A 13,009-nucleotide genomic window follows, 5' to 3' on the forward strand; every position below is an offset into this window, starting at 1 on the left:
TTGATATTTCTAAAATCAATACAGATGCGAATGTCACCATTCTTCTTCCTGACATGTACTAAGTTTGAAACCCATTTTGAATGCCTAACAAGAAAGATAATCTTGGCTTTAAGGAGTTTATTCAACTCATACTTGATTTGACTTTCTAGATTGGGGTGAAGTTGATTTAATTTATGTTGTACTAGTTTGTCATTGGATATCATGGGAATAGTGTGTTGTATGATGGAGGTATCATATGTTTTAAGATTGTCATATCTCCAAGCAAAGATACCTTTATACTTTTTTAATAAATGAATAAAGGTTGATCTCTCATTAGGTGAGAGACCAAGTCCTAGATTGATGTTTTTTGGTTTGATATCAGTTCCAAGGTTTACTAGTTCAAACCTTAAGGTTGAACTTTGGAGTTTAGAATTAGTAACCTTCTTAAATTTGTCTTTTAGATCATAAAGATCTTCAAGTTTTACCACAGATTTAGGTATGGGATTCTCATTGGACTTCTGTTTCAACTGATTATCATGTTCACTTTCATCAATTATTTGATCATCATATGATCCTTCAGATGTTAAAAAGCTTAGGATATCTTCGTCGTCATTAAACACTCGCCAATTGGTAACATTATCGGGAATGGATGGTCGAAAAATTAATTCTATGGAAAACCTATCTGGACTGTAATCCTTTGATGGTATAAGTTTGGATGCTATGTTAGCCAGAAGGTTAGCACTTGCATTTTGAATTCTAGGGATAGGAGAGATGTTGAATGCTAAAAAATGTGAAGTAAGATCTTAGACTAATGATTGGTAATGTTTTAAATGTCCAAAGAGACAATGAATGATGTTTCTTACTTGTTTGATAATAATTTCACAATCTCCAAAAATTTGAAGGTATTTGATATCAAGGACTATTGCTTTATACAAACCTTGGATTAGTTCCTCCTATTCAACAATATTTTTTGTGCATTCAAATTCCAACCTACATGTTAGCATTGTTTTTTCACCTTTTGGACGAATTAATATACAACCAGCTCCTGCACCAGCATTGGGTTTAGATCCATCAAAATATAATGTCCAAAAAAAAAGTTTAACTAATGGTTTATCTACAAGATTTATACATCTGGAAGAATCTATTTGAGAAAAGTTCTCAATCTGGGAAGTAACAAAGTTATCCAAAAAATGTGACTTCTGTGCATTGAAATTTCCTAAAAATGACTCAGCAGAGTAGTTTCCAATGATATTATTGTTAAAAGCTACTGGTTCATTTTCATCTTCAAAATCAGTCGTTGTATGCTTCAAATGTTTTTCTCGGTCAATTCTGATTTGATTTGGCTTTCCGTTGTAAGGGAGCCACATGTGAGACCAATCTGTTGCAAAATAGCCATGAAGTTTCTCAGACCAGTCTCTACTAAGAATTAAACCATAAAATTCGGGAATATCAGCAACTAGTATGTCAATTACTTGAAACTTTTGGATTAGAAAAAATTCTAATGATGACTAAGTTCATTTCCCCTAAGACTTCAACTTTTGTTCTATCAAGTTGGAAAATGTGGACTGCAGACTTTTGGGGTGAAAAATTTAATTTCATGTAGACTGATCTTGGCATTATGTTTGAAGGGGCCCCTGAGTCTATTAAGCAACTGTGAATATTTTTATTGAATATTTCATAAGTTAAGAGGAAAGGGGGAGTATGTGAGTTAGATCTATCACCAATTAAGATAACATCGGTAGGATCAACCTTATTTGATGAATCATTGGGAGGCTTACCCATTCCTCTAGAAGCTTTGGATAACACAACAGTAGGAAGAGGAGAAGCATGAACTACATTCAATTCTTTTAGTAATAGCTTCTACTGATGTTTAAGCTTACTGAGCTCATGAAGAGAGATATTTTCTTTGGCTTTCTTCATGTCCTCCACTATGTTATATTCCATGGTATCAACAACTACCAAGGTTTTGGATGAAGATGGAGGATTAGATGAGGATGGGGTTGGTTGAGGAGATGTAGGAGAAGACTTTTTATTGACCACTTTATCCTTGGTAGCAGAGGTTGAGGGATTTTTATTTTGGGTTGATTGTGTTGAATCAACAGAGCCTTTGCTCCTAGTGCTAATAGGTAAAGCTTCTTTCTCATCTTCATTGTCGGAAGTAGGTAGGATAAAATCCCACATCCCATGTACTTCAACCAATTCTTCATCTTCAGTCTCATCATCAGACAATGTAGTTTCTTCATCATCTTCATCTAAATCAAACTCAACATTGGATATTGTATTTGGAGGTTGAGGATTAGATGTTTGATTCCTCTTGAAGGATCTAAAAGGTTTCTTAGAAGAGGATTCAACTACCTATTTCTTAATTTCTACCATTTCATTTGACATGGTTTTAAGGAATTTTTGCAAGCCTTCCAGATCAAAAGGATCCTTAGGGGCTTTCTTCTTTGATTCATCCTTAAATGTGACCTTTTTCATCTTTCTTTCTTCCTGGGCAGTCTTATTTCCAATGCAACTCTTCTCTTTTCTACAGACATAGATTCTTTCATGTTTTCTACTAAATTAACCTTATTGGCTCTATCTACAAGAATCACTATATTGGAAGGAAGAGAAGAAATAAATCACTCAATATGGACATCAACACAAGAGCTTGATGTGACTAGGATTTTGTTTAGCAATTTATTGAATCTAGGATTGAAATATTTGATATTTTCACTTGGCTTATCTTTTAAATTAGAAAGATCATTAATAAGGGATGAAATTGTGCAGTCATCAACAAATTTAGCTAAGAATTGTTCTTAAAACATGTCCCAATTAGTAATAGACCCTGGTGGTAATGAGAAATACCATGAACCCATTGATCCTTGGAGGGTGTCGGGAAATAATATTACTACACAGTCTTCTTTAACTACTCCATTAAGATTAATGGCCAACATAAAATTATGGAGATGCTCTTCAACAGGTAATCTGTCATCAGGATTAAATTTTGGTAGCCATATTTCAAGATGCTTATGTAGATCATGGAGAGGTGATTCCATTTGCACAACTCCACGATTGGCCCATGGTATGACTGGTGATGGTATTTGTTGATGTTGTTGTTGTTGTCTTCCTGTCATTATTGAGGGTGATTGTGTGGAAGAAGAGGCAGGTTGTGTATTAGTGATGGATGAACTAGCACTAATACCTTGAGAAGAAGGAGTATTAACAGGAATGAATGGAGGGAATGAAGGTGTTTGTGGAGGGGAATTTGACAAAACCTCACTAGTTGATGTATGTGACTTGGATTTCTAAGTATTCTTTCAGAAAGAAGGAAGAGGAAACTAAAATGGAGGAACCCCAAGCTTCTCGCTTTGAGAATGAGTTAGAATCCGAGTAGGTTACAAAATAAAAGTAATACTTCCTTTAGAAGCTTCAGATCACACATGATTTTCTACTGAAAGAGAGATTTATCCTATTTTATTTATTAAAGTCTAGACCTTAGGTGATTCAGGATTATAATCTGAAGAAGGTGCTTCAGGAAATGTACTAGGATATTTCGGAGGTGATTGCTCAACTTCTGATCTAGAAATAGGAGTTTTCGATGAAGATCTAGAAGTTGGAGGTTATCTTTAGGGGGAGAGACTCTTGGAATGGATTATTAATTTAGATTGAGTTCTCTTTTACATTCATATTCTGGGCCCTCCTTCTAGCGCCAAAATGTTGAAGCCTCGAAAATATATACAACAACATGGGGGAAAACCACCCAGTCAGGGAGTTGAATACCGTCCCTTATCCATCTGGAATAGTGGCTCCGACTCGATATGATGGGACAAGTTTCCTAATAAAAATGTGATAGGATGGATAAAGTGTTGATGACCAGAAAACTAAGTGATAGATGGGGTGGTTTTCATATAGAATACATGTATATTTCATCTATCTATTACCCAAGGTTTACTTATATATATGTGATCTAGAATAATGATCCTTAGTGTATGATAATGAAGATTGATCAAACACTTACATAAATGAAAAGTTTTTTAAAATAATTATTTTGATTAAATAGTTAATCAAAATAATTGATGAAACACATATCGTATCAAATAATGTTCAAACATTTCTCATATATGTATTAAGGAGGAAAATTCTAGCATATTCAGAAGTGAGTTAAAACATAACTGCATTAAAAGAGATACACATAACAAACAATACAAATGAAATGACTATCAATTCATAAACAAAATAAATATGCAATGATAAAAGTACCCGATGTATATGACTCTGCTCATGAAATAAATAGCTCCAGTCCAGTATTTTTCATTAAGATGGTTTCCAAAGTACAAAAGTGCAAGCTTCCAAAGTTTTTCTTTATAAAATTTGGGGATGTTTTCTTTGTAGACATGAAAGGGTTTATATAACAAAAATAAAGTATAAAATTAGACATTACATGAAAGTTCTGAGGATTTTAAAACAACAATCCTTAAAATAAGTGAAAGAAAGACAAAAATAGAAATTGTTGAAATGACGAGCTCAAGAACGAAATTGTGTCTATTCTATCATTCGATGTCTGAGCTCGTAAATATCCATCATTGGCTTAGCTTTATGAGGTTTATCTGTCCTCATGTGTAGCTATCTTGTGTAAAATGTATCTGAAAGAGTAGGAAGCATATGGGTGGATGAGTCAGCAAGACAACATAGCATTAGCCATTGACTATGTGGCTTCACCAGATATTTCCAATATACTTCCTAGTCGAGTTTGGTCAGCTGTTTAATTGCCTCTTCCCTTGCTTTTGAAGTTTTTTCCATTTCCTTTCCAAGACTTTGATATCAGGAAGACTACCAGGTGGGCATTCTTGAATCAAGTTAGCATTGTGCAGATTATCATTGATAGTTTCAATGATATTATTTGCAACATCGGTTGCTCTGGAAACTTCTCTTTCTGCCTGCTTCAATTGAATGTCCCAATCAGTAAAGAGGATTTCCTTGTGTGATTCCTCTATTCTGGGAAGATCTGCTGCTCTTCCCTCTGGAGTATCCTACCATGTTATGTATCCCAAGATTTTATCATCAATATCATTGAAAGTCACCCTCAGATTGGATGATTGATTCATCAGTGAATCACTTGTAATACACATTGGATTGATGATAGAAAACTTTTGACAGAATGTTGCTTGTTGCCTTGATAAAAAAGTGTTGATCTCTAATGCTTCTTTTATAAAATCCTCCACTTTAGGATTATCCTTCAACCAATCAAGTAAAAATTTTAGTTGTTGTATTTGGATATCCTTAGTACTTGTCTCTGCCTACTACTATTGATCAAATATCTATTTTAATTGGGACATTTCTATTTTCATTTGATTGTCAATACTTTGTCTCTCTTCTGCCAAGTGTTGTTCTAACTGCTGAATTATTTCTTCTTTTTCCTGACCAGTTGTCTAACTTTGGTTGCCTTGTCAATTGTAGCAGATGCATAAGCACCTGCAAACTGTGATAATTTTGTCAAATTCTCTGAAGGATCAATGGGAGTATCCTTCCATACTATATCCATAGGTTCATCACCAGGAATGAATGCTAATGATGGTTTTGTTCTTCTCCTTTTCCTTTGTATTTTTACCATGTCCCGATGTTTGGGACTATAAAAGACATCACTTTGAGAAATTTCTTCCACTTTGAGGATGATTTTAGATGAAGGGAAGGCCGAGACGATCTCAATTTATTTTGTAGTGAAAGCTTTATTAGTAGCCCTATCAGTGAACGAGCTTTGTCCAATGTTTTGGGGTGTGTTGAATGTTTTCTCCATTTCAATATCTTATGCCCCTTGTTTTCCTCTAAGTTGTTGATCAAATTGTTTCCATGATTCATCCAACTGATTCTTGAAGGGAGATTCATCAGTGTGTACTTTTGTGGATATATATTCCAATTCAATCTCCTTGGAGACTTTTTTTGATTTTTGTTCAGAATATTTTTTTGAACTCTTCTCTAAGTTCTACTTTGTGTTCTTCTTTAAGCCCTGTTCTGAATTATGCTCTGAACCTTGTTCGGAAGCCTGTTTTGATTTGTGCCCTGAATTCTATTCTGAAGCCTATTTTTAGACTTTTTCTAAGTCTTACTCTGAATTCTGTTCCGAATCCTGCTCCACTTGGATAATCAGTTGAGGAATCCTTAACAGATCCAAAGGGACCTTTTGCAGTCTTCTTTCTCTGTATTGTCGGAATTGGGCTAACCTTTGTGGATCTAGTTTTAACGTGGCCAAATGTTGTACTTGTGAAAATGGTTCAGAAGACTCAAATAGGTCATCATAATCATCATCTTCATGACTGAACTGACTAATTTTAACTTGGGCAGTGAAATTGTGTGTAACTTTGTTAGGGTCGAACTGTCTGCTAGGAATGGTGGAAAGTTTCAAGCATGTAATATGATTGATTTCAAACGCAACATGCTTGAAAACATGTAGTTCATAAACACCCCATTAGAGGGGGAACGAAGGCCAAAGAGACTTCTTGGATTCCTTTAGGGTCTTGGTTAGCCCATCCCCTACAGTTTGATAGGCAATCTCCCTAGAAAGTAGTTTATCTGGGACATACAATGGGAGGACATGGGGAGGTGCTAGGCTTCCATAGACTTAGACATAGGTAAAAATATCTTCTCCAAACCACCTTTCTATTGGTATGAAATCAATTTTGGCCTCATTAGACAATCTTGGGGCCCTTTTGTCAAAAACGGCTTGGTGGATGGGTAGCATAACTCCTTGACAAATTTTATAGAAATGGGTGTGGAAATTAGATTCCCACAAGATTTTATGGTATATATGGATGGGAGTGGGATCTTGAATGGTCCATTTCCACCCCATGGATAGGAAACTAGTAGTGCAGTAGACCGCGTCCATAATATATGTACTCATGAAAAAGGGTGGAACTAGTTTGGTAGAGACATATCGATGTTGTCTAAACTCTCGGATTTGGAAGACAATATTATTAGAAAGGATAGCGACCCAATCCATTATAAAAGAATTAAGTACTGCATGAATTAGAGGAACCCATTTAACTAAGAAATTAGCTGTATTGGCATGCCCAAACAACCTACACATCATAGCTACAATATAAGAATAGGGAGCGACGAGAGAAGATATAGAATACATACCCGATTTCTCATGCTTGTGTTTGTTCGGGTAGGATCTCCATTGTTTGATTGGGTCTGATGCCACATCATTCTCGCTTGAAAATTTCTTGAGGAAGGATTTTTCATACACCTTTTGTGGGTCAGGTATATGATACATTTTCTTCAAGTCTTTAGCTGTAAAGGATTCGATAACTATTTTTGTTGAAGTCTGGAATGTCCGATCGACCATGTTAATATTCTCAATTATCCATTTTACCATATCGGTATAAGGCATAATATTGGGTCTAGCAATAATTCTATGAAGAAAAGTGCTTGTAACTTCGTAGTGGGAGGCTTCAGAAGAGGAAGTAGCGTCTATTGTTTCCACTCTTTGAATTATCTTACGACCTTCGATTTCTTGCAATTGGTACATGGATTGCCATGAGGAGGTTCTGCCGTCGATTATGCATGTGGTATCTGAGAAAAGGGGGGGAACTTCGGTTACATTAGGAGCAGAAGATTGTGAGGTCTCCATGGTTTTCTTTGCTTTATTCGACTTAGTCATCCTGTTACACAACTCTTTCTCGGGCTAAACCTACGAATTGAAAACAGAGAGGAATGAAGAGAAATAGGCATGAAATGTAGAATCGTTTGAACATACATGGCTTGAAATGATGGGAAACATATTTTAAATGCAAAGCAATCTATACAGTACATTAAATCACCTTGGGCTTTTAAATCATAAATACCATTAGAATCCTTTAATAACTGAAATCATGGCTTCACGTGGTTATCTATTATCCCATTAATATATCGCATCACAGAAAAATTTCAAATGGTATATAAACCTCTTTACATGTGCTTTGCCGATATGCGATATCGATAACGATATATCTGTTCATTGGGTATGGGGGATGTACAATACGATGATCACAATATTGCAATCAGAGGTTTTGGGAGTAGAGGAGAATGGATATGGCCAAAGGCTTAGTGTGATTGTGAAATCGTGAGAAATGACGTGGCATTATAGCGAGCCTAACTAATTATTAACAAGCGCGACTTTTTCTTTTAGTTAGACAGACTTATGATTTTATTAAAGCGCGCCTTTAAGAAATAGCTTTATCACAATCGGAGGATCGGGGATGAAAGGAGCAGCGAGCCTTTTTGCTAGTTTGTGATTTAACCAGACGCAAGATTTTTATAGACTACGTTCATTGTTTTATCGGTTCCGGTTAGTTTATCGCATTTCACAATCAGAATGGTCCTCAGGATTTTTCATATATTGTTTTCGTTATAAAATTGTGATGCGGGAAAGTTCCAACGTAAAGTAGTTTGTTTATAATACTTAAGCCTTTTGAGATTTAGACATGTTTGGTTCTCAGGGGCTATAGTATATTGCATTGCAAGTTTTGAAAGGATAAAAAAGAGGCATTGTTCATTGAGACTTTGTGAAATGAGATATGCCAAGATTTTCTTTTAGGTAGGCTTCTTCAAGGTGTTTGGGCCTAATGAATTTGGATTTGTTTATTCGAAAATTTAAATTTGTCATTTTAAAACCCTAAACTATGTTATTTTCCTATGTTTTTTAAATTGTAAAGGGTCCCTATTTATTTATATAATAATTTCCTAAGAGATTTATATATAAATAAATGGGGGGTTGTTGCACAACACAAAAATTGGCGATTCACTGGAAGAACCAGTTATCTCTGATTTAAAATAATGAAATTTCTAAAACTTTCCTAAGTAAAAATAATTCCCCTTACATGCCTTTGTCTAGGGGATTTTCCCCAATAAAACTCAATTCCAACAAAAAATTCAACCATGGCTGCATAAACCAGTGTGTAGTGAATAAAGAATGGGACAAATTTCACTTGCTTGAAGATAGCTCCTCTTGCTCCTCCTTGCCCTTGCCTTCAACCCTTGGAAGCTCTCTCCTTTCTTCTCAAAGTTCACAATGATCCATTATGGAGGTATGAGTTTCTTTTATAAATTCTTTTGGAATCTTTTGGCATATTCCTTTTTTAATTTTTGGGACTTGGAGGGTTTTTAGACTTTATAATGCTTTTTCCTAGTGTATTTTTTCGGAGGTCTGGGAGTCAACTTTTGAGTATATTTTTGGAAATTCCCACTTATAATCATGGCCCTGAGGTATGATTTATTTTACTGGCATATAGGGGTAGGTCATTTTCGCCGACATCACATTTTGACCATCAGCACCATTTTTATGCCTTAGGGTCGACCCTGTCAAGTTGTGACTTTAGCCACTTTCCTTTATGCATGTCGTCACTTGGTGGTAGATCTTACCTGATCATGGATAGCTTAGCTAGCACCTCTTTGTTATTGGGAAAACTAGTGTCTATGCAGAGCTGCTTGTCCCACTAACGCTGGTAGCTACCTTAGAAACAAACAAACTAAAAACTACTTTCGTTTTCCTTTATGAGAAATAGATAAGAGAAGAATAAGGAGACCAACCTCTATCTTGTGCTTGGTTCCTTGCTCGATTCCTCTCTCTTCTGATAGGTCTTTGCCACTCGCTTCCTTGTCTACCCAGCTTCAAAGAGTACCTGTAGAATCAAAGCAGCGTAACACTATCCAAGAACATAGATCTATTATCATAAACAATATAGGACCAGATGTATATTGACCACACAAATGCATAAATCATCAATCATACACGAATGTAGAGGAAAACTTGAATAGCTTTATTGATAATCAAGAAAGAGCAAAGAGGATTAAAACCAATTGTTCTGACCCAGCATCATCCTCTCAGCAAGAAAGCCCTTCTTCACCTCATGAAAAGCTTAGATCACCCAACACTATGATATTGCACTAAGAAACCAACAACACTTCCTTACAAGATACAAAATTCCAACCCCTGGATCTCTGGGATGAGGGATCCATATATAGATGTTTGCAAGGGGAATGAGTCAGCTTTTGAGATTTGATTAGTGTCCTCTCTTTGATAGTTCTTGATTCCACTTGGAGATTGATGATCTCTTACTCATCCCTGGTCGAATGTAGAGAGGAAAGTGTCACAAGAGAAGTTTCTGGAAGATTCCATGCTTCTCCACCTTGCGGATTGACCCTACCATTTGTCCACTCTCGCCCATCGCACCCCATAGAAGGGTTTTACAACATGCATCGCACCTAATGTGTGTATTCAGGTGGGATGCAACGCACTTTGACCATGGGGCAGGTGAAATGGTCCAGTTTTGACCAGTTCTGAGTAGTTTTTCATGGAGAACTTCTGGGAGATGCTGTAATCAGTTGACCTTGTTCTTTTAGGGGTTGGAACAATACCTTTAGGGAATTAGGAGCCTTTAGTTTATGGACATTTATGATTGGGGTTGCAGTGCCCAAAAATGTCTATAACAGTTTCCCCCTAAAGCATGAGGTCGTTAATATTTTGATGTCGGGTGAAATGCTTTATCATGAGGATCCGAAGTTTTTTCAAGCTGGAAGGCGACCTATAATAAGATACAATACAATACATTATCTTCATAATATTTTCATGATCTAGCTGAGGTGGGCATTCCCATGCTCAACTTTATAAATTCATTTTCATGTACATAGGACAGACAATCGTCTGAGTGTAGACTGATGATTCTAGTAGAACCATCATCCCTTAGATTGGATGATTATCTGTGCAGCAATGATGTACATTTGATGTCTTTATTTTCTTGAATATATATCGCAGCCTGGATGGATGAAACTAGATCCAGGGTCTTCAATCTCGTTCGATCTTCACTCAAAGTACAAGTCGATCCATGTGAGAGATGTTCTGGAGTTGAACATGGAAAGACATCGTCTGATTACCAGCCAATGATGTAAGTCGTTAACAGGCGCGAGAGGAATCACCGATAATGATGATGACCCTCAAGGTACTACAGTACAATTCATGTGGTGTAAATAAAGGACTTGGCGTCGAACACCACGCAAAATCTTTCGGTCGAAGGTCATTGATGTAAACCTGTCGCCGGAAGTGAGAAACTTGCCATTGAGGCATGCAAGCTTCAAAGTACTGAACGGGTTGTTCCTAGACCAACTTCTTGGATAATGAGCTGACGTCGACAAGAAGCGATCCGTCATAGGAGGGCCTTAGTGAATCCCACATCAATGACACGGAACGGAGCAAATGATTTTAATGGAGGTGAAAACGATCCGGTGATATAAGGTTCAGGGTGGCGGTCATGAAAGAATGGAGTGTAAATGTATTGCAGTGGGTGAGACACGGGTGAATTCTCGGAGCGACTTCTCTTGAACATATCGGCGACACTTACATGATGGATTGGTAGCATTAACCCCAAACGTGGATGGTGTGATGAAACCATGGTGATGTGACCAGTGAATGGAACAACCCAACCCGACTCGGATGCGGAGTGAAAGTGTCATGTTCAAGAGCGACTCGCTACCAGCAAAGTTTCTTCAAGTTTTCTTCCCAATTTTTCCCCAGTCATTGCTGACCAGTACCTCTTTATTTTTGTCAAGCTTGAGTAGGATAACATATTCTTGTTCTATAATTTTCCCTTCGAGAAAACCCATCGCTATGTTTTAACGATCCTAGCGATAGTGAAACTCGTTCTTGTCTGTTATGGACAAGTTTGTCGCTATTCGGTTTTAGCGAGTTTAACGACAAAGATAACTTGGTCCTTTTCAATTTTAGAGAGTCTGAAAAGGGACGTAAAGGAAACTCCAAAAATCCTTTTTCGTCATCTAATCCCTTAAGTCTGAAAATGTATAAAAGAATACAAAAGGGATGAATTTTCGGTAATTTTAACGAGCCGAACAAAACAAGCGCTCGATCTTTTTGTGTAATAATCCCTCAGGTCCAAAAAGATTAAAATATAAAGGAGGGATAGCACTTCCGGTCCCTTTAACGAGCTGGAGAGGCCAATGGCTCGGCAATCTTTTCATATTTTACGAGTCAGTTGAAAAGAGCTTAAAGGAGACTCGTCTTTGAGGAACAAGCGATAGATTCGGGTAGCAGCTGATTCCAGGTAAGGGTTGGAATATTCCAATCACGACAGTGTCACAAGGATGGCTATCAGGATCACTCTTTGCAGCTGTTCCTCAAAAGGGTAAACAATCAAGTGGAGGTGAATGATCAGCCAATACAGAGTGGAGGTGATGATGAGAACACAACCAAGGCTTCAAAGGCTGAAGTAATACATTCACGATGGTTATTTACTGGAAATTGGTTCATTTTTTAATGAGCTTAAACGATGGGGGAAACACTTGCTCATTGCTTATGTTTATTTTTTAACAAGCTTGAATTCCGTGTTAAAACTGCTCGATATAATGGTCATTGATTTTCTTGATTTTACCATGTTCTTTCAAAGATTGTACTGCCTGCTCAATTGCTTCATCAAACTAGTTAGAAATGAATTTTTGAAAAATGAGTTAAGACACTAATATTTTACTCGAATTACGTAAAAAGTAATTTAAAAGTGCTTTTACCCCTCATTTTACCATTTCATTTGAACTTTGGTTTGTTGGAGCTTTGGAGGTGCTTTCCCCCTTGATTTTCACCAGCTGATTCTGGGAGATTCTGTGGACGATTTTCGGTGCCGTCTGGACCAGGTAGGAGCTAAACCTGAGCTCTTTCATTTCATCCTTTCCATTTTGCATTCTGAGCATGTTTTCTGGTTTTTCTGAGCCTCTGGGGTTTGAAAAACTCGCCCTGGCTCCATCGCACCCTTTCTATATCGAAAGGTGCATTGCATGTTGGCCTACCCACTGGACAGTTAGCATGCAACGCACCTAGAACACTGCTGGGGGTGCGATGGGCGCAAGGAGGGAAATTTGTGCACAGTTTTCAATGGAAAATTTTGCCTGTTTTTCACCAAATCAGGATCTAACTCTTCTCATGTTTGTTTTCAGAGATTCATTGGAGCAAAATGCCTGTTACATGGCGAGAACGTGAGCACGAAGAAGAGGACATGCTTGCTTTACATGA

Source organism: Pinus tabuliformis, chromosome 6 (assembly GCF_031772625.1).
Source record: "Pinus tabuliformis cultivar Carrire ecotype Pingquan chromosome 6, CPIR1, whole genome shotgun sequence".
Taxonomy (NCBI): domain Eukaryota; kingdom Viridiplantae; phylum Streptophyta; class Pinopsida; order Pinales; family Pinaceae; genus Pinus; species Pinus tabuliformis.